The sequence below is a fragment of the Prionailurus viverrinus genome, chromosome A3, assembly GCF_022837055.1.
Source record: "Prionailurus viverrinus isolate Anna chromosome A3, UM_Priviv_1.0, whole genome shotgun sequence".
Classification (NCBI taxonomy): domain Eukaryota; kingdom Metazoa; phylum Chordata; class Mammalia; order Carnivora; family Felidae; genus Prionailurus; species Prionailurus viverrinus.
The window spans coordinates 87658422-87684484 of NC_062563.1; the positions used below are offsets into that span (position 1 = coordinate 87658422).

General features: G+C 40.4%; 2 protein-coding genes across 3 annotated transcripts in view; both read right to left on the minus strand.

Moving 5' to 3' along the window:
• Window positions 1-15559, minus strand: part of CA3H2orf42 (chromosome A3 C2orf42 homolog) — a 33688-nt gene extending 18129 nt beyond the window's left edge. The window contains exons 1-2 of one of the 2 annotated variants that reach the window (XM_047854036.1): window positions 15501-15559; window positions 139-418 (exon numbers count right to left, since the gene is read on the minus strand). The gene's annotated coding sequence lies outside the window, so the exon portion shown is untranslated. Of the gene's footprint in view, window positions 1-138; window positions 419-15341; window positions 15378-15500 lie in introns of those variants that run through there. The other variant, XM_047854037.1, reaches the window with a different exon arrangement.
• A 1981-nt stretch (window positions 15560-17540) lies between these two features.
• The window catches only part of TIA1 (TIA1 cytotoxic granule associated RNA binding protein), a 43010-nt gene continuing 34487 nt past the window's right edge, over window positions 17541-26063 (minus strand). Inside the window, exons 9-10 of the transcript XR_007150858.1 lie at window positions 24220-24224; window positions 17541-17552 (exon numbers count right to left, since the gene is read on the minus strand). The gene's annotated coding sequence lies outside the window, so the exon portion shown is untranslated. The remainder of the gene's footprint in view (window positions 17553-24219; window positions 24225-26063) is intronic.

Below are 26063 nucleotides of genomic sequence, written 5' to 3' on the forward strand. Positions count from 1 at the left end.
TCTACAACAGCACTGTTTTCTAGATTAGTTAACCTAATTTTTACATGCACAGATGTTTAATTTGAATAAGAACTGGAGAGTTGGAGAGATGAGTTCTTTCCTTTCCAACATTTCCCATAAAACGCAAGCCTATCCTACCTGTATCAGCTGCCACAGCATCCAGAATACAGTGTAACCTGAATCCATAAGACCTGAAAGGTGTTTCATTAGTTTAGGATGATCATAGAAGACAGGCAAAGACACAATCATTTGCAGAGTAAATGATACTGTTTAACCCAAAGTCTTTTGAAGTTTGAACTCTATGGTGTAACAATGCAGACATTCTGCCTCCCCTTTCTTGGGCAGCCAATGGCAAAGCTCCTGCCCAGTGTTCCAGAGTCGAAGATTCCCAACTGCCCTAAGTGGAGATCTTGGCAGTCTACAAAACAAGAAAAAATGTTAAAGTTATACAAAAGTCTCTCCTCTTAGAATAGGAATCTGAGTCTTTCATAGATATTTGAAAAATATTTGACAAAAATTCTTATGGAAATGCTTGGCTTGTACTTCTAATTTAAAGCAGGTAAAACAGTGCTAATGTCATTCATTACACAGAGTTGTCAAGAACACCCAGAGCCATGATACACAAATACGCATCCTTCTTAATAATAATGTATTGCATCTTAGAGTGCTTTATGCTAGTCAAAGCGCTTTCACATTATTTCATTAGAACCTCACAATACTAGGATCTCATTTGAGCCAAACAACCACCACTCTTCACAGGAAAATTAAAAAGTTAAGTAACTTGAGGCACCTGGCTGGCTCAGTCAGTAGAGAATGTGATTGTTGATCTTGGGGTCATGAGTTTGTGCCCCACACTGGGCATAGAGATTACTTAAACAAAACAAAACAAAACAAAACAAAACAAAACAAAACAAAACAAAACATGGCTCAGCTGGTTGACCCTCTGACTCTTGGTTTTGGCTCAGGTCATGATCTCACAGTTCATGGGATTGAGCCCCGCACTGGGCTCTAAGCTGACAGCGCAGAGCCTGCTTAGGGTTCTCTCTCTCTCTCTCTCTCTCTCTCTCTCTCTCTCTCTCTCTCAAATAAGCTTAAAAAAAAGAAACCCAAACAAAATGCTAAAAAAACTTAAAAAAAATTTTTTTTTAATGTTTATATATTTATTTTTGCCAGAGAGATAGATAGAGAGCAAGTAGGGAAAGGGCAGAGAGAGAGGAAGACAGAATCCCAAGCAGGCTCTGCACCATCAGCTCAGAGCCCGATGCTGGGCCTGAACCCACGAATCGCAAGATCATGACCTGAGCCAAAACCAAGAGTCGGATGCCTAACCAACTGAGCCACCCAGGCGCTTCTTAAAAAATTTTTAGGGGCGCCTGGGTGGCTCAGTCGGTTAAGCGGCCGACTTCAGCTCAGGTCACGATCTCGCGGTCTGTGAGTTCGAGCCCCACATCGGGCTCTGGGTTGATGGCTCAGAGCCTGGAGCCTGCTTCCGATTCTGTGTCTCCCTCTCTCTCTGCCCCTCCCCCGTTCATGCTCTGTCTCTCTCTGTCTCAAAAATAAATAAAAGTTAAAAAAAAATTTTTTTTTTAAATTTTTTAATTTATATAAAAAGTAACTTGCCTGAGGTCACCCAGCAAAATCAGCAATGTGGTTTCCAGTGTCTGTTAGGAAGAGTGTGAATCTCTGCTTTTAATTTCCCCTCTAATATTATGAAAATTTTCAAATATTAAAAAAAACAGAATTATACAGTGCACCTCCATATGCCCACCCACTGGATTCTACAATTAACATTTTACTATATTTGCTTTATCACATGTCTATTTATTCCTTTCTCCATCCATCAATCCCTCTTATATTTTACTGTATTTCGAAGTAGTTTGCAGACATCAATTCAGCATGCATATTATTAATTAAAGTTCAACATTAAAAAAATTTTTTTAATGTTTATTCATTTTTGAGAGACAGAGCATGAGCAGGGGAGGGGCAGAGAGAGAGGGAGACACAGAATCAGAAGCAGGCTCCAGGCTCTGAGCACTCAGCACAGAGCCCAAAATGGTCTCAAACTCACGAACCAATAAAATCTTTTTTTTTTTCTTAATGTTGAACTTTATGGGGAGCCTGAGTGGCTCAGTCGGTTAAGCGTCCGACTTTGGCTTGGGTCATGATCTCACGGTTTATGGGTTCCAGCCCCTCATCAGGCTCTGTGGTCCAGCTCAGAGCCTGGAGCTGGCTTCGGATTGTGTCTTCCTCTTTTCTCTCTCTACCCGTCCCCCGCTCGCATTCTGTCTCTCAAAGATAAACGTTAAAAAAATAATAAAATATTTTATTAAGATGGGGGGGTGGCAGGCGCCTGGGTGGCTCAATTGGTTAAGCGTCTGACTTTGGCTCAGGTTATGATCTCACGGTCTGTGGGTGTGAGCCACGCATTGGGCTCTGTGCTGCCAGCTCAGAGCCTGGAGTTCAGATTCTGTCTCCCTCTCTCCCTGCCTCTTCCCCACTTGTGCGCGTGCTCCCTCTCCCTCTCTCTCAAAAATAAACATTTTTTTAAAAAAAGTTTTTTTGGGGGGTGCCTGTGGCTCAGTTGGTTGAGTGTCTGACTCTTGATCTCAGCTCTGGTCATGATCTCATGGTTTGTGGGTTTGAGCCCTGCCTCAGACTCTATGCTGACAGTGCAGAGCCTGCTTGGGATTCTCTTTCTCTCTGTCCCTCAACACTCTCTCTCTCAAAAATAAACTTAAAAAAAATACTAAAAAAAATCTTTTTTTAAAGTTTGCCCAGGGGGAGGGGAGGGGCAGAGAGAGAATCCCAAGCAAGCCCCACATTCAGCTTGTAGGCTGATGCAGGGCTCGAACTCACGAATGGTGATATCATGACCTGAGCAGAAATCAAGAGTTGGACACTTAACTGACTCAGCCACGCAGGTACCCCTTTAAGTAATCTCTACACCTAACGTGGGGCTTGAACTCACAACCCTGAGATCAAGAGTCATGTGCTCTACAGACTGATCTAGCCCGGTGCCCCAAATTTCAATATATATTTTTAAGGCAATCTGCTTGTGATGTTGAAATTGGCTGTTAGTATTGCTCTTGCCCCCTGACCCCAAAGGATGATGTTGAGGAAGTATTTTCCTTCCACATTTTCTATAGTCTATTTGCTAATCAACAAATTGTAAAGTACAAATAAGGAAAGTCTAAGAATGCCCACGTTTTCATTAGTGCTATAAATTAAGGGCCCAACTGTAATACGTTGTGATGTATCCACTAAGTGAATAAAGCTTCGTGAAATATAATCTACTGCAGTTTTCCACCTTGGCACTACTGACATTTAGGGCTGACATTCTTTGTTGTAGGGAAGAGTTCTATACATTGTAGAATGTTTGGTAGCATCCAGGGTCTCTACCCACCAGATGCCAATAGCAGTCAACTCTTCCTCCCTATGTTAAACAAACAAACAAATAGTTTCCAGATATTGCTGAATGTCTTCTGGGAGGCTAAGTCACCCATTAAACACCCCTAATCTAGGAGAGCCAGGGTGGCTCAGTCTGTTAAGTGTCTGACTCTCGATATCGGCTCAGGTCATGGTCTCACAGTTCGTGGGATCAAGCCCTGCATCAGGCTCCATGCTGACAGCATGAGCCTGTTTGGAATTCTCTTTCCCTCTGTCTGTTCCCCTCCCCCCACACACGCTCTCTCTTTCTCTCTCAAAATAAACAAGTGGGGCACCTGGGTGGCTCAGTTGGTTAAGCATCTGACTCTTGGTTTTGGTTGAGGCCATGATCTCATGGTGAGCCTGCACTGGGCTCTGTGCTGCCAGTATGGAACCTGCTTGGGATTCTGTCTGTCTCCCTCTCTCTGCCTCTCCCCCCACCTCTCTCAAGATAAATAAACTTTAAAAAAAGTTTAGAAAGGGGAACCCTCTTGCACTGTTGGTGGGAATGCAAACTGGTGCAGCCGCTCTGGACAACAGCATGGAGGTTCCTCAAAAAAGTAAAAACAGAATTACCCCATACCCAGCAATAGCACTACTAGGAATTTATCCAAAGGATACAGGAGTGTTGATATGAAGAAACATATGCATCCCAATGTTAATAGCAGCGCTATCAACAATAGTTAACATATGGAAAGAGCCCAAATGTCCATCAACTGATGAATGGATAAAGAAGATGTGGTGTGTATACACACACACACACACACACACACACACACACACACACACACACACATATATACAATGGAACACTACTCGGTGATGAAAAAGAATGAAATCTTGCCATTTGCAACTATGAGGATGGAACTGGAGGGTGTTATGCTAAGCAAAATGAAGTCAGTCAGAGAAAGACAGATACCATATGATTTCACTCATATGTGGAATTTGAGAAACTTAACAAATGATCATAAGGGAAGGGAAGGAAAAATAAGATACAGAGAGGGAGCCAAACCATAACAGACTCTTAAATACAGAGAACAAACTGAGGGTTAATTGGGGGTGGACGACTGGGGGAGTGGGGATAATGGGTGATGGGTATTGAGGAGGGCACTTTGTTAGTGTGAGCACTGGGTGTTGTATGTAAGTGATGAATCACAGGAATCTGCTCCTGAAGCCAATACTGCACTGTATGTTAGCTAACTTGACAATAAATAAAAAAAAAAAGTTTAAATAAATAAATAAGCTTTAAAAAAACAAAACCCTAATCCAGAGACATTAGTTTGTTTACACAGCATTTCCTTTCTAGGCCAATAAACTTCTTTAGCAGGTATTTTCATTCAGCCACACGTGGGTTCTTAAGAGAGAATGTTGTTCCAAAGTCAAAAGATAGAATATTTAGTTTGCTCTTTACCACCAGTTATTTCTTTGACCAAGTTTAACTTCTGAGTTTCAGGTTGGCTTTCATTTGCAAAATAAAAAATATATATGTATATATAAATAAAATATAAACATATAAAAATATATAAATATATATTTAAATATATGTATATATTTATAAAAATATATATAAATATAATATATAAAATATAAATCTATACATATAATATACAATATATTAATTAATATCAATATAATTATTTACACATTAACATATATTAATATATAAATATATTAAACTATAGAATATATAAAATATAATATACGAATATATATTTATATACATTTATATAAATATAAACAATAAATATATATTATATATAAATATATGTATAAATAAAAATATATATGAAAGCTTAATAAAAATTTATTTCTATTTTTAAAGAATTCTTTTTAATTTTTTAAATTTATTTATTTTGGAGAGAGAAGCAGGCATTCCTGTGCACATACATGAGCAGGGGAGGGGCAGAGAGAGAGAGAGAGAGAGAGAGAGGGAGAATCCCAAGTAGGCTTCATGCTGTCAGCTTGGGGCCTCACTCAGGGCTTGAACTCACAAACTGTGAGATCATGATCTGAGCCAAAGTCAAGAGTTGGACATCCAACCAATGAGTCACCCAGTCACCCCCGGAATTAATCAATTTCCAAATTACATTGATGATGATGACTTAACATATCATTAAAATGGGAAAAAAATAACTTTGTTCATTAAGGGAGGAACTGGTTTGCCAATTATACATGGTGAAGCCTTAAGGTGCTGTAGTTTTAGCATCATCATAGGAATTCCACTCTCCTTTTATTTTTTATTTTACTTTTGGGTTATTCTCTGAAGAGGGCAATTTGTTAGTATCTTTCAAAATAAAAAAAATGCACACTTCTTTAACAATAACTTTTAATTTGGGAATAACTTTAGATGTAAAGAAAAGATAAAAAAAATCGGAGAGATTCCTGTATACCCACCCAGCCTCCCCAAGTGTTAACATCTTATCGAATCGTGAGAGATTTGTCAACACTAAGGTTTTAACATTGGTACAATACTATCAATTCTACTACATACAGACTTTATTAGGATTCACCAGTTTTTCCACCAATGGCACTTTTTTTTTTTTAAGTTTATTTGAGAGAGAGAGAGCACAAGGAGGAGAGGAAGAGAGAGAGAGAGGGAGAGAGAGAGAGAGAGAGAGAGAGAGAGAGAGAGAGAGAGTCCCAAGCAGGCTCTGCACTGTCAATGCACAGCCCCATGTAGGGCTCAAACTCAGAAACTGTGAGGTCATGACCCGAGCTGAAAACAAGAGTTGGATGCTCAACTGACTGAACCATGCAGGAACCTCCTAATGGCACTTATTTAAGAATAATTTTTTTTTAAATATTTTTTTAAAGATTTTTTTTTAATTTAATTTAAAGTGATCTCTACACCCAACATGGGGCTCAAACTTAGAACTCTGAGATCAAGAGTCGCATGTTCTACTGACTGAGCCAGCCAGGCACCCCAACAATAAACTTTTTATTTTAGAATAAGTTCACATTTTCAGAGAAGTTGCAAAGATAAAATAGAGAGTTCCCAGATACCTTTCACTCAGTTTCCCCCAAAGTTAACATCATATATTATTACCACAGGACATTCGTCAAAACTAAGAAGCCAACATTAGTACATTATTATTAACTAAACTAGACTTTCTCCTTTTTTCTGTTCCAATCCAAAATACCACATTGCATTTGTCATGTCTTCTTAGTCTTCTTGGAGCTTTCTTTCCTGGTTGTTCATAATCTCGGTAATTCTGAAGAGTCAGGTATTTTATAGAGTGTCCCTTAATTTGGAGTAATCTGATGTTTTCTCTGCATATTTAAAATTTTTTTTATTTTATTATTACTTTTTTTTAATGTTTATTTTTGAGAAAGAGAATATGCAAGCAGGGGAGGGGCAGAGAGAGAGAGGGATGGGGGATCTGAAATGGGCTCTGTGCTGACAGCAGAGAGCCCAACATGGGGCTTGAACTCACAAACTGTGAGATCATAACCTGAGCCAAAGTTGGATGTTTAATCAACTGAGCCACTCAGGTGCCCTTACTTTTTTTTTTTTAATTAAAAAAATTTATTTATTTATTTATTTATTGAGAGAGGGAGAGAGAGAGAGAGAGAGAGAGAGAGAGAGAGAGAGAATGTGTGTGAACAAGCAGGGGAGGGGCAGAGAGAGGTGAGAGAGAGAATCCCAAGCAGGCTCCATACTATTAGGGCAGAGCCTGCCACGGAACTTCAATTCACAAACCTATAAAATCATGACCTGAACTGAAATCAAGAGTTTAAGGCTTGGGGCACCTGGGTGGCTCAGTTGGTTCAGGGTCTAACTTCAGCTCAGGTCATGATCTCACAGTTGGTGAGATTGAGCCCGGTGTGGGGCTCTGTGCTGATGGCTTGGAGCCTGAGGCCTGCTTTGCATTCTGTGTCTCCCTCTCTCTCTGCCCCTCCACCACTCATACTCTGTCTCTCTCTCTCTCAAAAATAAAATAAAATTAAAAAAAAAAAAAAGAGTTGGAGGTTTAACTGACTGAGCCACCCAGGCGCCCCTCTGCCCCCTCTGCATATTTCTTTTGACACAGTAATTGCACTAATTAGAATTTATCTTACAGATATTCTCCCACATATGAAATGTGGGATATATAAGGTTATTCACTATCGCACTTTTGTAACAGCAAAACATTAGAAACAACCTAACGCCCACCAAGAAGGAACTAGTTGGGGGCGCCTGGGTGGCTCAGTTGGTTAAGCGTCAGATTTTGGCTCAGGTCATGATCTCACAGTTTGTGAGTTCGAGCCCTGCGTCAGGCTCTGTGCTGACAGTTCAGAGCCTGGAGCCTGCTTCATATTCTATGTCTCCCTCTCTCTGCCCCTCCCCGACTCATGCTCTGTCTCTCTCTCTCTCAAAAAATAAACATTAAAAAAATTTAAGAAAAAAAAGAAGGAAGTGGTTGAATTATGGTATATCCATATAATTGGAATACTTTCCAAAAAATAAAATATTCTACATTTATTTAAATAAAGACTGAGAAAGTTTCTTATGTGTTGATTTTTCAGATCTTTAAGACATGTAGAAAAGCAAGGTATAGGGGCGCCTGGGTGGCTTGGTCAGTTAAGCGGCAGACTTCGGCTCAGGTCATGATCTCATGGTCCGTGAGTTCGAGCCCCGCATTGGGCTCTGTGCTGACAGCTCAGAGCCTGGAGCCTGTTTCAGATTCTGTGTCTCCCTCTCTACCCCTCCCCTGTTCATGCTCTGTCTCTCTCCGTCTCAAAAATAAATAAACGTTAAAAAAATTTTTTTTAATTAAAAAAAAAAAAAAAGAAAAGCAAGGTATAGAACAGCCAAGTATGATATGCTGTCAACATATCAGGAGAAGGAAGGAAATATATATACAAGTCTCCTAAAATTATACAATATAAAAGCAAAATTTAGGGGCAAAAATTATCATTAAACATATCTTACCCTATCTCACTTTATATACTCAAATAAATTCAAGGCAGATTAAAATGTTCAAGTATACAAGTTGGAACTGTTAACATAGTAGGACAAAGGGAGGGGATTTAACATTTTTTAAGGATATCAGAATGATCATGGCCTAAATGACAGAAACCCCAGAAGCCTGACTGTATTAGTGTGTTTGTGTGTTTTTTTAAGAAACCTCTTTATTGAGGTATATTTTATAGACCACAAAATTCATCCATTTTAAGCATACAATTCAATGACAGTCATTATACTTATAGAGGTAGGCATCCATCACTACAGTCCAGTTTGAGAACACTTCTCTCACCCTAAAAAGACCCCTCTGGCCATTTGCAGTCAATTACCATTCCTACCCCCAGGCAATCACTAATCTGTCTTATTGTCTCTATAGATTTAGATTTTTTGGACATTTCATATAGATGGAATCATACAATATGTGAGATTTTGTATTTTAATGTGTTTGTATTCTTTCATTCAACATGCTGTTTTCAAGGTTGAACCACATTGTAGCATGTATTAGTAATTCATTTGCTTATATTGCTGAAAAGCATTCCATTGTATGGATATATCATTTTGCTTATCCATTCACCAGCAGACAGATAACTGTTCTGTTTCCAATTTGTGGCTATTATCAACATGCTGCTGAGAACATTAACATGCAAGTCCCCATGTAGACAAGGATCTTCATTTCTCTTGGGTATCTAGATACCTAGAAGTAGAATTACAGGGTCATAGTTTAACTTAAACTTTTTAAGAAATGACCAAACTGCTTTCCAAACTGAAAAGCATTGTTATATTCATACCAGCAACATAAGAGGGTTCCTGCTTCTCCTCTTCTCTTCCTGGCCAACATGTATTATTATCTTCTTCTTTCAAAAAAAATGTTTATTGATTTATTTTGAGAGAGAGCGAGAGAGCAAGGGAGGGACAGAAAGAGAGGAAGAGAGAGAATCCTAAGCAGGCTCCTTGCTTTTAGCACAGACCCCTACATGGGGCTCACTCGCATGAACCACGAGGTCATGAACTGAGCTGAAATCAAGAGTCTGATGCTTAACCGACTGAGCCACCCTGGAGCCCCTGGCCTTATTATGACCATTTGGTTATAGTAGGTGTAAAGTGGTACCTCCCTGTGCTTTTAACTTGCATTTCTCTAACGAATAATGATGTTGAGCAACATATTACATGCTTCTTTAGCCACATCGATCTCTTTGGGGAAATACTATCAAAAGATTTTGCTCGTTTTACTTTATTATTAATTAAAAAAATTTTTTTTTCAACGTTTTTTATTTATTTTTGGGACAGAGAGAAACAGAGCATGAACGGGGGAGGGGCAGAGAGAGAGGGAGACACAGCATCAGAAACAGCCTCCAGGCTCCGAGCCATCAGCCCAGAGCCTGACGCGGGGCTCGAACTCCCGGACTGCGAGATCGTGACCTGGCTGAAGTCGGACGCTTAATCGACTGCGCCACCCAGGCGCCCCTATTATTAATTTTTAAAGTAGGCTCCACGCCCAACACCAGGCTTGAACTCACAACCCTGAGATCAAGAGTCAGACCCTCCCCTGACTGAGCCACCCAAGCACCCCTCGCCCATTCTAAAATTAGACTGAGGGGGTTTGGCTGGCTAAATCAGTAGAGAATGCGACTCTTGATCTCAGAATCATGAGTTCAAGCCCCACATTGGGTTGTAGAACTTACTTAAAATAAATAAATACATACATACATACTGATTATATTTGATTACATAAAAATGAAAATTTTCTGCATGGAAAAATATATCATAAGCTAAGTACAAAGGTGAAAAAAAACTTGAAGAAAAAAAGAAGTGCAAGGCTTGTACACTGAAAACTTCAAACGTCATCAAAAGAAATTAAAGACCTAGCAAAATGGAAAAGCATGTCATGCTTGCAGACTGGAAAACTAATATTGTTAGGAAGGCACTACTCCCCCAACTGATCTACAGATACAACATAATCCCTATCAAAATCTCAGATTTTTTTTTGCAAACTGACGAGGTGGTCCTAAATTTTATATAGAAATGCAAGGCACCTGGTAGAGCCAAAACAATCTTGAGAAAGAAGAACACAGTACAAGGACTCACACTTCTTCTTCTTCTTTTTTTTTTTTTTTAATGTTTATTTGTTTCTGTGAGAGAGAATGAGAGAGAGTGAGCAGGGCAGGGGCAGAGAGAGAGGGAGACACAGAATCCAAAGCAGGCTCCAGTCTCCGAGCCACCAGCACAGAACCTGATGTGGGGTTCGAACTCATGAATCGTGAGACCATGACCTGAGCCGAAGTCAGATGCTTAACCGACTGAGCCACCCAGGCACCCCTCACACTTCTTGATTTCAAAACTTACTATAAAGCAAATCAAGGCAATGTGGACAGAGAAGACAAATACTGTATGATTTTACTTATATGTATAATCTTAAAAAGCCAAACTCATAAAACAGAGGATGGAATGGACTGCCAAGGATTGAGGGGTGAGAGAAATGGGGAGATATCAGTCAAACAGTGCAAACTTCCAGTTATAAGATGAATAAATTCTGGGGATCTAACGTACAGCATGGTGATTATCGTTAATAATAGTATATTATATTGCTAATATACTTCAGCTAATAGCTGAAAGCTGCTAAGAGAGATGTTAAACGTTCTCATCATACACAAAAATGGTAATTATATGACACGATGGAGGTGTTAGCTAATGCCTTGGTGGTAATCATTTTGCACTGTGTAAGTGTATCAAATCATACTGAACACCTTAAACTTACATGATGTTATGTCAATTATATCTCAAAAAAGCTGAGGGCTAAAAAGACAAGAAGGTACTGGCACGAGGGTAGATATACAGAGCAACAGCATATAATTAATTAATCAAGCATATAATTAAGAGGTCAGAAATAATCTCTCACATTTATGCTCCACTGATTTTTGACAAGGATGCCAAGATCATTTAATGGGGAAAGAATAGTCCGATGAACAAAAGGTGCTAGGACAAGTGGATATCCATCTCTAAAAGAATCAAGTTGGAAAAAAAAAAAAAATAAGTTGGATCCATACCTCACACTGTATACAAAATTTAACTCAAAATGGATCACAGACATAAATGTTAAGAGCTAAAACTATAAAACTCTTAGAAGAAAACTTAAGGGTAAATCTTTGTGACCTTGGATAAAGCAATGGTTTCTTAGATATGCCACCGAAAGCATAGATGACAAAAGAAAAAAGAGAAAAATTGAACTTCATCAAAATTAAAAACATCTGTGCTTCAACCAGCACCATCAAGAAAGTGAAAAGACAACCACAGCCTGAGAGAAAATATTTGCAAGTCATATGTATGATGAGGGACTTGTGTCCAGAATAGATTACAAGACTTTGTTACAAGTCAACAATAAAAAGACAGATAATCTAATTTAAAACCAGGAAAGGGCACTTGGGTGGTTCAGTCAGTTTAGTGTCTGACTTCAGCTCAGCTCATGATCTCATGGTTCGTGAGTTCAAGCCCCACATCTGGCTCCATGCTGACAGCGTGGAGCCTGCTTGAGATTCTCTCTTTATCCCTCTCTCTCTGCCTCTCCACCACTCATGCTCACTCTCTCAAAATAAACTATAAAAAAATAAAAATTATAATAATAAAATAAAACCAGGCAAAGAGGGGTGCCTGGGTGGGTGGTTTAGTTGGTTAAATGTCCGACTCTTGATTTCAGTTCAGGTCATGATCTCACAGTTTGTGGGGCTGAGTCCTGTGTCAGGCTCTTTGCTAATAAAGGGAGCCTCCTTGGGATTCTCTCTCTCTCCCTCTCTCAAAATAAATAAATAAAACTTTAAAAAAATCTATAGGGGTGCCTGGGTGGCTCAGTCAGTTAAACATCTCACTTTGGCTCAGGTCATGATCTCATGGGTTCATGAGTTCTGGCCCCACATGGGGCTCCAGGCTGACAGTGCAGATCCTGCTTGGGATTCTCTCTCTCTCCCTCTCTCTGCCCCTCCCCCATTTGTGCTTTCTCTCTCAAAATAAATAAACTTAAAATACATACACACACACACACACACACACACACACACAAAGGATCTGAATGGATATTTCTCCAAAGAAAATAAATAGCCAAGAAACAAATGAAAAGATGTTCAACATCATGTAATCAGGAAATTGCAAATCAAAACCACAATGTGACGCCACTATACAGCCATTAATGACTAAAAAAGGCAGACAATAACAAGTATTGTCATGGATATTGAATAACTGGAGCCCTCACACATTGTTGATGGTATTGTAAAATGGCAGTCATTTTGGAAAACTGATTGTCGGTGGTTCCTCAAAATGTTAAACAGTGTTACCATATGACTTCCAAGAGAATATATATCCAAGACAATTGAAAACACACAAAAATTTGTACATGTATGTTCACAGTAGGAGTATTCATAATAGCTAGAAAGTGGAATCAATCCAAATATCCAACAACTGACGAATGGATAAACAAAATGTGGCATATCCACACAATGGGATATTATTTGGCCCTAAAAGAGAATGAAATTCTGATACATGCTTTATGAACCTTGAAATATACTAAGTAAAAAAAGCCAGACACACCCCCGAACTGTGAGATCATGACCTGAGCCCAAATCGAATTGGATGCCTAGCTGACTAAGCCACTCAGGCGCCCCCAAAAAAGAAAAGTGATTTTAAACATCCAAAATTATGTCTTACAATGAGCAAGAGGCAAATTAAAACAAGACAATACTTTGGCAAAATGACAAAAAGGATAACTGTTATTACTGTGTTCATGAGGATGTGGAGAAGCAGGTATTGCACATTGTTGGTAGGGACATAAACTGCAACATCCTCTTTAAAGGGATGTAAATAAAATAAATGTAAAACATATATTTGGACATAGCAATTCCACTTTTAAGATTTCATGAATTCTACTCTCACATGTACACAAAGCACGTACAGGGGTACTCCATGCAAAGTTATTCAGAACCGCACAAGAATGGAAACAGTCTTAAGGGCTGACTAAAAAATTATGGTGCAGGCATACAACATGCTACTATAAAGGGATTAAAAAGAATGAGATAGATCTATATGTACTGGTAAGGAACAAATATCAAGATATACTGTGGAGTGAAAAAAGGCACTTCATATATGATACTCCTGGTTTAAAAGAGAAAAAAAGATAGGGTGCATGCACGCACACACACACACACACACACACACACACACACACACACACAATATGTCCATGGTCCAGAAGTGACTTAGAACTTGGGAAACAGTAGGAGGGAGACTTACATTTCACTGTTCTATACTATTTGAATTTTAAACATGAACTAGTATTACTTATTATAGATTCTATACTGCAAGCATATACAAACAGGTAACACAACTTGTAAAGAAACTGTATTTGCCAAAGAAAATGAAAACGCTAATTTGAAAAGATATATGCAGCTCTATGTTCACTGCAGTATTATTTATAATAGCCAAGATATGGAAACAACCTAAGTGTCCATCAATGGATGAATGGATAAAGACTTGTGTGAGCATGTGTGTGTGTGTATAAAATGGAATACTACTCAGACATAAAAAAGAGGGAAATCTTGCCATCTGCAACAATGTGGGTGGACCTCAACAGTATTATGCTGAAATAAGACAGAGAAAGACAAATACCATGTAACTTCACTTATATGTGGAATCTATAAAACAAAACTCATACATATAAAAAAAAGACTGGTGATTGCCAGAGGGCAAGGGGGTGAGAGGGTAGGAGAAATGGGTGAAAGCGGTCAAAGGTACAAACTTCCAGATATAAAATAAGCAAGTCGTGGGAATGTACTGCATGATGACTACAGGAGATAATATTATATTGAATATTTGAAAGCTGCCAAGAGAATAAATCTTAAAAGTTCTCATCACAAGGAAAAACAATTTTTTTTTTGTAGCTTTGTATGGTGACTGATAACCAGACTTATTGTGGCCATCACAGTGTATACAAATTTTGAATCATGTTGTACATCTGAAACTCATATGTTACACATGAATTTTACCTCAATTAAAACAAACAAACAAAAAAACAAACAAACAAAGCACCTGGGTGGCTCCGGTGGGTTGAGTGACAGACTCTTGATTTTGGCTTAGGTCATGATCTCATGGTTTGTGGGTTTAAGCCCTGCACCTGGGTCTGTACTGACAAGTACAGAGCCTGCTTGGGATTATCCCTCTCCCTCTGCCCCGCCCCGCGCCCAAGATAAATAAATAAATTAAAAAAAAAAAAAAAAAAAAAAAAAGGTAAGAAAAGAACCTGTATTTGAATCCTGCCTAAAAAAAGAGGTCTCTTTTCGTCAAGTTCACAAAACAGCCTCCTCAGCAAGATGGTGTAAAGGGACTGGTGCTGGCAGAGCTAACCCACCCACGATTCCTGGAAGTGGTGCATTTTCATCCAGGTACTGTTCAGCTGCAAAGCCGTACAGTTTAGGGGATGCTGTTTAATGCTTGTGAAGCAACAGTAACTCAAGAGAACGAATGATTATCATGAATAAAAAAATTTGCTAACTTTTACTGAGTACACGTAAGCCCCTCCCATGCATTTACTCAGGTATTGCTCACCACGATCCAGTAAAGTGGGTACTATTTACCATCTTACAGTTGAAGAAATTGGCTCAAAGACAGTGATTTGATGAATGCTCACTGCCAGCAACCAGACAATCTAACGAGAGTTTGTAACTGATAGGATTCCTTGTCAAACCACAAGGGGAAGGGACATGCCTAGTAGCCAGGACTCCCGACTCCTGCGCCAGACAGCTTCCATCAGACCCGCGCGGCTTCGGAGTAGCAGAGGAAGGCCAAAGCAGCCCTGCGGGCACGAGTCTGGGAACCCCGCTTCCGGGCACCGGCCCACCCCAAGAAGTATCACTCGGGGACCTGCTTCCCGGCATCCTTCCCGCGCGACTGCTCACTTCCGGCCCTAAGTGGGCCTAAGCATAAGCATCACCTGGCCAAGCACCCTGCTCCTTGGACACGCTCTCCGCCGGTATTCCTGGCTTTACACCCTCGTCCCACCGCCGCCCCCGCCTTCTGTCAACACGGCCCCCTTTCCTGCTCTGCGCCCCCCGCCCCGGCCCCAGGGCCCGAAGCTGATGACCGCCCTCACCTCCTCTCTCTTCATCTGCCGCGGCCTTTTACAAACGCGTCCAAACTGTTCGCTGTAACGACAGTCGTTATTGGTCAGGGCCGCCCACGCGCGGTAAATACCCGCCCACTCCGTTCGCGTTGTCTGATGGGAGTTGTAGTTGACTCCTGTAGGCGGGTAAGAATTGCGGCGGATTGCCTTGGTGGAGTCTGAGCTAACCTGGAGGCTGTAGCGCTCAGTGGGGCCGGAGTGCTTCTGGCCGACCCTGCTGGGACAGAAGGCACCGATAGGGTTCTAGGGCTGATCATGACTGCTTCAGCCCTGAGAGAACCCTGTTTCTGGTAGAATTCATTGGTAATTGATTTAAAAAATCGCCTAAGATGATCTGTATTATTACTATGATTTATCGTTTTGTCAAGGGAGGTCATGTTCCAAAGTATTCACTGTTTCTAATACTTGTGTGTTTATATCAAGTTATCTTTTTCTACCTTCCTCACATGCTGACATACTAGAACGTTTTCCCTTGTAATGAATTGAAATCGGCTTCCTATATGTTTTAGTTCTGTTCCTTGGAATCACACAGAGTAAATCTTTGTTCATTGTTGAAGAAAGCTTCCGAGTGCAGTGTGTTAAGGATGAGGCCTGTGTGTTGGAGAACTCTGGTATGAGATTTCCTGAAGTTTTGGGCCTTGATTCTGTTACTTATAGGGGTGGCACGGTGGGCAGGTTGTGTAAGAACCTTAGTCTTCTCATCTGTTAATAAGATAAATGGTTCTTTCCAGGACTCTAATTTGCTATATTGTTTCTTAAACTGGAGGAAAGTGGATTAGGGCACACTTTTCCAGAGTATTTTTCCAATTTTGTGACTCTGTTTTGATTATAAGTTTTTAAAATGATGATCAGTATATCCTGGGTCATCTGGATGATCACCTAATAATACCGTAGAGTTTCAGTCCCGGTTTGTGTTTATGATTGTATCCGTGCAAAGTGATTCTCTAGAGCAGTTCTTCTTCTGGGAGCATTGCTACAAGCATCTAGTGAATAGATGCCATGGATGTTATTTAAGATCCCATGGGGCATCAGACTAGCTCACTCAGTAGAGCCTATGACTTTTGATCTTGGGGGTTGTGGGTTTGAGCCCCATGTTTGGTGTAGAGAGATTACTTAAAAATAAAATCGTAGGGCATCTGGGTGACTTAGTCACTTAAACATAAGTGTCTTGATTTTGGCTCAGGTCATGATCCCAAACTCATGGGATCAAGCCCCAAATCAAGCTCTGTGATGAGCATGGAGCCTGCTTGGGATTCTCTCATCCTCTCCCTCTCTGCTCCTCCCCCTCTCCCAAAATAAATAAACATTTAAAGAAATAATAAAGAAAATAACATCTTTTTAAAAATCTTATGGTACACAAAACAGCCGAGCCCTCACAACAAAGAATTATCTGGACCCAGATATCAATAGTGCTGGGGCACCTGGGTTGCTCAGTTGGTTAAGTGTCTGACTTCGGCTCATGTCATGATCTCACAGTTCATGAGTTTGAGCCCCACGTCGGGCTCTCTGCTGTCAGTGCAGAGCCTGCTTTGGATCCACTGTCCCCCTTTCCCCCTTCCCTGCTCTCTCTCTCAAAATAAATAAATAGGGGCGCCTGGGTGGTGCAGTCGGTTGAGCGTCCGACTTCAGCCAGGTCACGATCTCGCGGTCCGTGAGTTCGAGTCCCGCGTCGGGCTCTGGGCTGATGGCTCAGAGCCTGGAGCCTGTTTCCGATTCTGTGTCTCCCTCTCTCTCTGCCCCTCCCCCGTTCATGCTTTGTCTCCTTCTGTCCCAAAAATAAATAAACGTTGAAAAAAAAATTAAAAATAAATAAATAAATAAATAAATAGATTTTATTAAAAAAAATTTTTTTAATGTTTGTTTTTGAGACCGGGAGAGACAGAACATGAGTGGGGGACGGGCAGAGAGAGAGGGAAACACAGAAAGGGAAGCAGGCTCTGGGCTCCGAGCTGTCAGCACAGAGCCTGACGCGGGGCTCAAACTCACAGACCATGAGATCATGACCTGAGCCAGAGTCAGATGCTTAACCGACTGAGCCACCCAGGTGCCCTAAATAAATAGACTTTAAAAAAAGAGTTAAAAAAAAAAAAAGCCACTAGTGCCAAAGTTGAGAGACCCTGTGTTAGAAAGTGGGGAGAAGGGACTGTAAGGTATCCTCCAAACTGAGAAGGCACTTTGAAACCAAAAAATGAAGCAGGCAGGCAACTCCATACAGTTTACAGAATTTTATTCAGGGTAACTTACTGACAGGGAGGATCCAGAGGGTGATGATCCAGGCAGCTGTGCAGCTAGTCTTTGCAAAGTCCAGATCTAAATTTGCAGATTTTACAGAAAGGAGGGATGGTCAGGAGGGCACTGAGGTGAGGTCAAAGGGTCTGCATACAATTCATTGATAGCTAACCTTTAACAGACCTCATGGTGCCATCTGTGCATCGAGGAGGTAGGTGGAGGGAAACTGTTATCTCTACTAGTTATCTAAACAAATTTAGGGAAAGCAAGAGCAAGCCTCCCCACATTCTGGTCATGGCATACATCAACCTCTAAGGGGCCTGAAACGGCCCCAGGGGAGGTCATCACAGGTACATGGATAGGTGGTGGGGCCAAAGATGGAGTCAGTAGTATCAGAGCTCCTACACTCTGTTTTAGAGAGAGTGGTTACAATGTTTTCAATGGAATTGCCCAAATGTGTCCTAAGAGATTTGTGGGTTTTCAGTTTAGATATGTTGTATGTTCCAGTCAGGAAGGAAGCTATCAAGCAACCCCATTTTATTTTTAAGTAGTTTTTAAAGTAGGCTCCACACCCAACGTGGTGCTTGATCTCATGACCCCATGATCAAGAATTGCATGAGATACCAACTGAGCCAGCAGGGAACCCCTAAGCAACCCTATTCTAGAAGAGGTTTCTTCCTTCCAAGCCATACACTCAGGGTTCTTCTAAGAAGAAGAACCAAAGAAGGGCCTTTGAAGAAGCATTGCCATCTTGGAAGTCCCTTCTGAGCCTTCTTATAAATAGAATTCTCAGATTGCATAATATTCTCATTATGGTTTGACACAATGAGACAAAATGAGGACACAATGAGGCCTTCCTTCTCTATTCTCTGAACATCATTTTTTCAGCCTCGAGGTAGATTTTTTCTTAAAGTTTATTTTATTTATTTTGAGAGAGAGGGAGGGAGGGAGAAGGAGGGAAAGAGACAGGCAGAGAGAGAGGAAGAGAGAGAATCCGAAGCAGGCTCCACACTTTTAGCACAAAACCCAATGTGGGGCTCAATTCCATGAACCTGATCATGACCTGAGCTGATATCAAGAATTGGACCCTTAAACCAACTTGAGCCACCCAGGCACCTCCATTGTGATTCTTGAATCTGAGAATTCCTAGCTTTCTACAATTTTGGAAAATTCTCAATCATTATCTCTTCAAATATTATGTATCTCATGTTGTTTTATGTTATGGAAGTCTAGTTTAAATGTATGGTAGGGGTGCCTGCCTGGCTCAGTCTGTAGAACATATGACTCTTGATCTTGAGGTTGTGGGTTTGAGCCTCACATTGGGGTAGAGATTACTTAAAAACAAAACCTTTAGGGGCGCCTGGGTGTCACTTAAGTGTCCAACTTTTGATTTCAGCTCAGGTCATGAACTCACAGTCATGAGATGGAGCCCTGCATGGGGCCTTGCATTGGGCTCCACACTGGGTGTGGAGTCTGCTTAAGATTCTCTCTTTCTCTCTCTCTCTCTCTCTCTGCCTCTCCTCTGCTTGTGTGCACTGCTCGCTCTGTCACCCCCCAAAAGGGAAAAAAAACCTTTAAAAAATGTATTTTAGATTTCTCATTTTATTCAGTCAGTCCACTGAATTTTTAATTTTGCCTTTTGTATTTTTAAGTTTATTTTATTTATTTTGAGAGAGAGAGAGAGAGCATGAGCTGGGGAGGGGCAGAGAGAGAGGGAGAGAATCTTAAGTGCGCTCAGCACAGAGCCAGAGGTGGAGCTCAATCCCAGAACTTCGAGATCATGACCTGAACTGAAATCGAGTTGGTCACTGAATGGACTGAGCCACCCAGCTGTCCCTCAGTTATTGTTATTTTTAATTTCTAGAGGCTTTATCAGTTTCTTTTAAATTCAAGGGGTGCCTGGGTGGCTCAGTCCGTTGAGCATCCAACTATTGATTTTGGCTCAGCTCATGATCTCTTGGTTCATGGGATTGAGCCCCACATCAGGCTCTGTGCTGATAGCAAAAGGAATCTGCTTGGGATTTCTCTCTCTCTCTCTCTCTCTCTCTGCCCCTCCTTTGCTCTTGTTCTCTCAAAATAAATAACGTTAACAAAACAACGTTGAAGCACCTGAGCTTATCCTCCATCATTTGCTAACTCGAGCATCTCTCTGGGCGATTTCCATCCCATAGATCAAACTATCACCTAAATGCTGAGGACTCCCATCTCTGGAGTATTCAGTCTGGATCTCCCTTCTAAATTCCGTACCATTACCTACTGGTTATTTGATTGTCACACACATTCAAGCTGCCCATGTTGAAGGCTGGAACTCATTAGCCTTCCTTTCCTGCCCTCTAAGTAGCTTCTATCCTTACCTGCCCTCACAAACTTCTCCTTTTCCTTTTACAACCCCAGTAACTAGCCCCACCATCCATCTGATTGCTCAAGCCAGGAGCCTGGGCGACATCTTAGCTAAACACAAACTAGATCAACGGCTCCCTGGGACCTTTACGATAAAAAGTCCATCTCACTTGGCATAGCATAAAGAATTGGCCTTGATTTGGTCTTTTAGTTTTAGCTCTTATCACCTCACACCTAGTACTCTAGCTGGCAGTACTATCAGCACATGGCAGGAAAGCCATCTGGTCAAAAGCAGATTGTACAAGATAAAATTTTGATTGATTTATTAAGTTCAGTAAACATGTATTGAAAATGTATTATTTGCCAGGTACTGGCCATATATGGTATTATAGAAAATAGCCACCAGCTTTGGGTTTAGTGAAAAACGTGTTTTGTTTTTTTTTTTTAAGAACATAAGTTTTAAAGATATAATCATACAAATAAATATACCAGTTGGCCCTCGATCATGGGTTTAAACTGTGTGGGTCCTCTTATAGACTTTTTCCAATACAGTACAGTACTATAAATATATTTTGATTTTTAAAAAAATTTTATTTAAACCCAAGTTAGTTAACATATAGCGTTAATAGTGGTTTCAGGAGAATTTAGTGTTTCATCTCTTACATCTAACACCCAGTGCTCATCCCAACAAGGGCCTTCCTTAGTACCCATCACCCATTTAGCTCATTCCCTACCCACCTCCCCTCCAGCAACCCTTAGTTTGTCTCCTATTTTCTTAATAACTTTTCTCTAGCTTACTTTACTGTAAGAAAACAGTATATACTTATAACTTACAAATTATGTGTTGATTGACTATATTATTGGCAAGTCTTCCAGTCAACAGTAGGTTTGTGGGAAGTCAAAGGTTATACACAGATTGTTGACTGAGCAGGGTGTTCCTAACCTTTGCATTGTTCAAGGGTCAACTAAAAATTGTGACAAATGCTTATAAAGGAAAAGCTTTATAAGATGGTTTGAGAAGCTATTGACTTATGACTTAGATTGTGGGTAAAGGAATGCCTTTTAAAGGAAGTGACATTAAAAAAATGTTTTGTTTTGTTTTGTTTTTTTTGACAGGGAGAGAAAGAGAGAGAGATCGTGAGCAGGGGAGGGGCAGAGAGAGAGGGAGACACAGAATCTGAAGCAGGCTCCAGGCTCTGAGCTCTAAGCTCAGAGCCTGACTCAGGGCTTGAACCCATGAACCGAAACAGGAGATCATGACCTGAGCCAAAGTTGGAACCTTAACTGACTGAGCCACCCAGGCGCCCCTGGATGAAGTGACATTTAAGCGGAGACCTGAGGATACAGCAAGCAAAAGGCATTTAGGTGGCAAGACCCTATAATAGGAGTCTCTCAGTCCTCAATCCACTTCTTTGTTTTGTCCAACATGTCTCCTCTCCATCATTGAGCCAGTTGGCTCAATGTTAGGGTTTGTCAGTAGAGGGCACTGGGGGAATAATGTGAGGCAATGGTGTTGGGAAAGCACTTCCTTTATGGGTGCCGATTCTCTTCTCTTTTTCAGTGTGGGAGCCAGTGGGTCAGTGTATGGAAGACCCAGTGATGCTCCTCAGTGGTCTTTGGGATCTGAGATCCCACCCTCAGAGCACTCTCTCCCCTGCGTGCAGCTGCCTTCCATGGGAGTTTTGGCTGTACCAGCTTACAGATGTTTCTAGGAGTGACAGATAAAATACAGAATGCCCAGTTAAATTTGAATTTCAGTTAAACAAAAATGTTTTTAGTATGCTACATGCATTATTTGGGATTGTGGTTTTTTTGCTACATCTGGCAACCTTGGCTGTTTTCCCACCTGGTGGACTGTTGCTACAGACCAGCTCTAGCTGGTTCATGCTCTCTGGCAACAGATGATTTCTATGGACCAGCTATGGCCCATGGCCTCTGGCAGGTTTCTTCACCAGGCTGCACATTCCTGGGGGAACCAAGTCTTCTTTGAAGAGGTCAGAATGTCAGGGCTCTCCTAAAACCCTAGTTCTTTCATTGTCCACTCTGTTTATAAGTAGTAGCTTTTTTCACCTGTGACTCCTGGATCCCTTTAACAAAGTCCTTGTTTTACCCCATTTAGTAGTTAACCACTCTTGCTATTACTATTAAATTTCCTTTTCAAATTTTTAGTGTTGGTTTCTGTCTCCTGACATAAAGTGTTAAAGATGAGTGTGGAACAGAAGGGCTTACAGGACAGTGAATGGCCTGCTGTCAAGATGGAAAGCATAAATCACACAAATGGCGATGCAAACCATATTAAAGATTTTTTTAAAAAAAGATTTTAAGTAATCTCCACACCCAATGTGGGGCTTGAACTCACAACCCTGAGATCAAGAGTCACATGCTCTGCCAACTGAGCCAGCCAGGTGCTCCCTCATATTAAAGATTTTAGATTACATCCCAAATGCAATTTGAAGCAAATCTCCAAGGGGAATGGCATGTGTGTCACAATCAGATTTACTTGTTTAAAAGATTCTTTTGGGCTTCTGATTCTGTAGAAACATGTTAGCAGCCTGGATCTAGATCTTTCCACTCCTTGTAGAACATAGACCAACAAGGAAAACATATGACCACAGACCCACAAACAAGATCTTAAGTGAAACTAAGGAGGCAGAGAAACTTACAAATTCCACATTGAGTGGTACTGGATGGGAGGTCAACAGAGAACAGTCGGGAATGGGGTGAGAAGTGGGCTGGTGGCACATCTCAGAAATTGCCAGCAAATATTCACTCTGAGAAGAGCCACACCCTGCATGGAGTCTGCTGTCAGGACTGGACAAATGTGGGAGTGCTGAGAGATACGTGAAGTACCCGGGGTTCCAGAGGTCTTTTAGAAAGCAAGTTACGGGAGCTCTTTGAAAGGCAGGAATTAGGTTCCTTAATGTAGCAGATGAAGGAACTCAGGGAGCTGAGAGCCTGCACAGAAGTCCTGAGCAAGGTCACACATCCCAAGAGAGACAATTTATTGTAGCCTAAGGAGGAAGTGAGAAACCTAAATGGGGTCCCTCTCTTTTATTCTCCTGCTGGTACTTTGTCTATGAAAATCCAAAGGTTTCAAATACAAATAAATAGAAAGGAATAAACACAGCCCTTGTGCAGACACTCTAAAAATAAGAGTAGCCAAGCTTACTTAGAGTTTCCCTGGAGTAAACACACAAGAAAAATGTTCCCACAAAGCAGCTGCCAATACAACATTCTAATGTGAATATAAAAAACAAAGCAAATGCAGCTAAGAAATACTAGAATACTTCACACCTTTCAGGATGGCTAAGATAAAAAACACCAGAAACAGAATGTGTTGGTGAGGATGTGGAGAAAAAGGAATCCTTGTGCACTGTTGGTGGGAATGCAAACTGGTACAGCCACTGTAGAAAACAGAATGGAAATTCCTAAAAAACTGAAAATAGAATACCATATGATCCAGTAATTCTACTATTAGGAATTTACCCAAAGAATACAAAAACATTAATTCAAAGAAATATGTGCACTATGTTTATCGCAGCACTAATAGCCAAATTATGGCAGCAGCCCAAGTGCCCACCGACAGCCAAATGGATAAAGATGTAGTGTGTGTACATAACTCAGCCATAAAAAAAAATGTATTGCCACTTGCAACAACATGGACGGATCTAGAGAGTATAATGCTAAGTGAAATGAAAGACAAATGACTTGACTTACATGTGGAATTTGAGAAAAAAATAAATGAACAAAGAAAAAGTGAAACCAAAAAAAGCCAGACTCTTAACTATGGAGAACAAATTGAGAGCTACTGGAGGGGAGTCAGACGGGGTGGGAGGAGATGATGGGTTAAATAGGTGAAGGGGATTAAGAGTACACTTCATCTTGGAGCACTTGGGTGAGCGTCTGACTTCAGTTCAGGTCACGATTTCAGTTTGGTTTATGAGTTCCAGCTCCACAATGGGCCCACTGCAGTCAGCACAGAGCCTGCTTCGGATCCCCTGCTCGCGTACTCTCTCAAATACAATATTAAAAAAAAAATAGAAGAGTACACCTATCTTGATGAGCACTAGTAATGCATAGAACTGTTGAATCACTACTGTACATCTGAAACTACTATCACTGTATGCTAACTATACTGGAATTAAAAAAAAAAAAAGAATAATAATTCAGGGAAGTTACGTCCCTGAGGTAAAACAGAAATTGGTATTAACCTAGGACACAAAACATGACAAAACCATTTCAGAAACGAAGACTAAATTAAAAGGAGCACAAGTGAGTCTGGATAGCACAGGAAGCATGTTCAAGGAACAGAGATTAGAAATGAGAAAAGCAAACAAAAAGATAAAAACAATTAAGAACAAATGATGTAAACAGATGACAAGCAGAGGAGATCCAATATATGATATCCTAAGCAGTGGAGTAGTACAATTATTTATGAATGTAAGTTAGGAAAACTTTCAAAACATCTTAGTACATGTATTTGGCCCAGAAAGGGAATATTTCCTTTCTGGTAGGATTTTCTTCCAACATTAAAGTCTTCTCACATCCTCCACCAATGGCTCACTCTGGATTATCTACGTTGCCCGATCTATCAGATAATCAAGTTGAGCCCTCTCATCATTAATCTGGACTGGCTGCCAAGTTGCTTCACAGCTGCTATCCAGGATTCCCATACTGGATCCCATTCCTAGACATGTATTTTTTTATTTGCTCTCATTTTAATGTAATTTATCTAGTAAGCGAGAACCAGCGAATTCAGGAAGAAAATCTTTTGAGAAGTTGCAGGTCAAAAATGTCTATTCTATGGTCACCCATGACAGCACGTGTGTATAAAATATCACTGGATACAGAACTCAAACTTTTTAAGACACTACCCCATAGATCCCTAGTTTCCAATGTTGCTGTTACTATTCTCGATTCTTTTGATCTATGGTAAACTTTATTCTCTTTATGTCTCATGTCCTAAAATTTCATGGTGGTATGCTTTCTAACGGGTCTTTAATATTTATTGTGCTAATTTAATAATAGCCTTTTTTCAATCCTGAGACTCATCACTTTATCAAGGAAATTTTATTTTCTAATAAATTTCAACCACTGCCTTATTTTCTCAGTTCTCTTCCTTAGAACACCTATTGGTTGTATTTAAACTTCCTGAACTTATCCCTATTTATTTTTCCCCCTCCACTTTTGATTGCTGTTCTAGAACATTTCCTTGTTTTTTAATATTCTCACTAAATGTATTATTTTAATTTCTGACATTTTACTAAGTATCTCTTCCAATTTCTTAGAGTATCCTCTTTTATCTGAGGTTATTACACTTTGAAGTTTTTCACATTCCTAACAATTACTTTTTGTTTAGATCTTTCAAAAAGTTTTTCCTCAATTTCTGGTGATCTTTAGCAGTCTTTATTTAAAAGTGAAGCATTGCGGGGGGCACCTGGGTGGCTTAGTTTGTTTAGTGTCCAATTCTCGGTTTCAGTTCAGGTCATGATCTCCCGGTCATGGGATCGAGCCCTTTGTCAGGCTCTACCCTGGGAACATGGAGCCTGCTTGAGATTCTCTCACTTCTTCTCCCTCAAAATAAATGTATTAAAAAAAAAAGTATGAGCGCTGGCTCAGTTAGAAGAGCATGTGACTCTTGATCTTGGGGTCATGAGTTCAAGCCCCACATTGGGTGTATAGATTGCTTAATAAAGTTAAAAAAAAAAAGTGAAGCACTAAACATCTGTTTGGAAGACTTGTGTACATAGGCAGGGCTTACTGATTGGCATTCTCCAGTGTAAAGGGATTGGTAGCCAGTTGGCTTTTTGGTAGGGACCTTCAAATGTCAGCATCTGTCTTTTCTTTCAAGAGTTGTTTATTTTTTCCATATAAAGATCCTCCAAATCCTGTATGGTATATATAACCATGGCTGTTGGTACTTTAGAACTGAAAAAGGGTAAGCAGCTTTGAATCTCATTTACC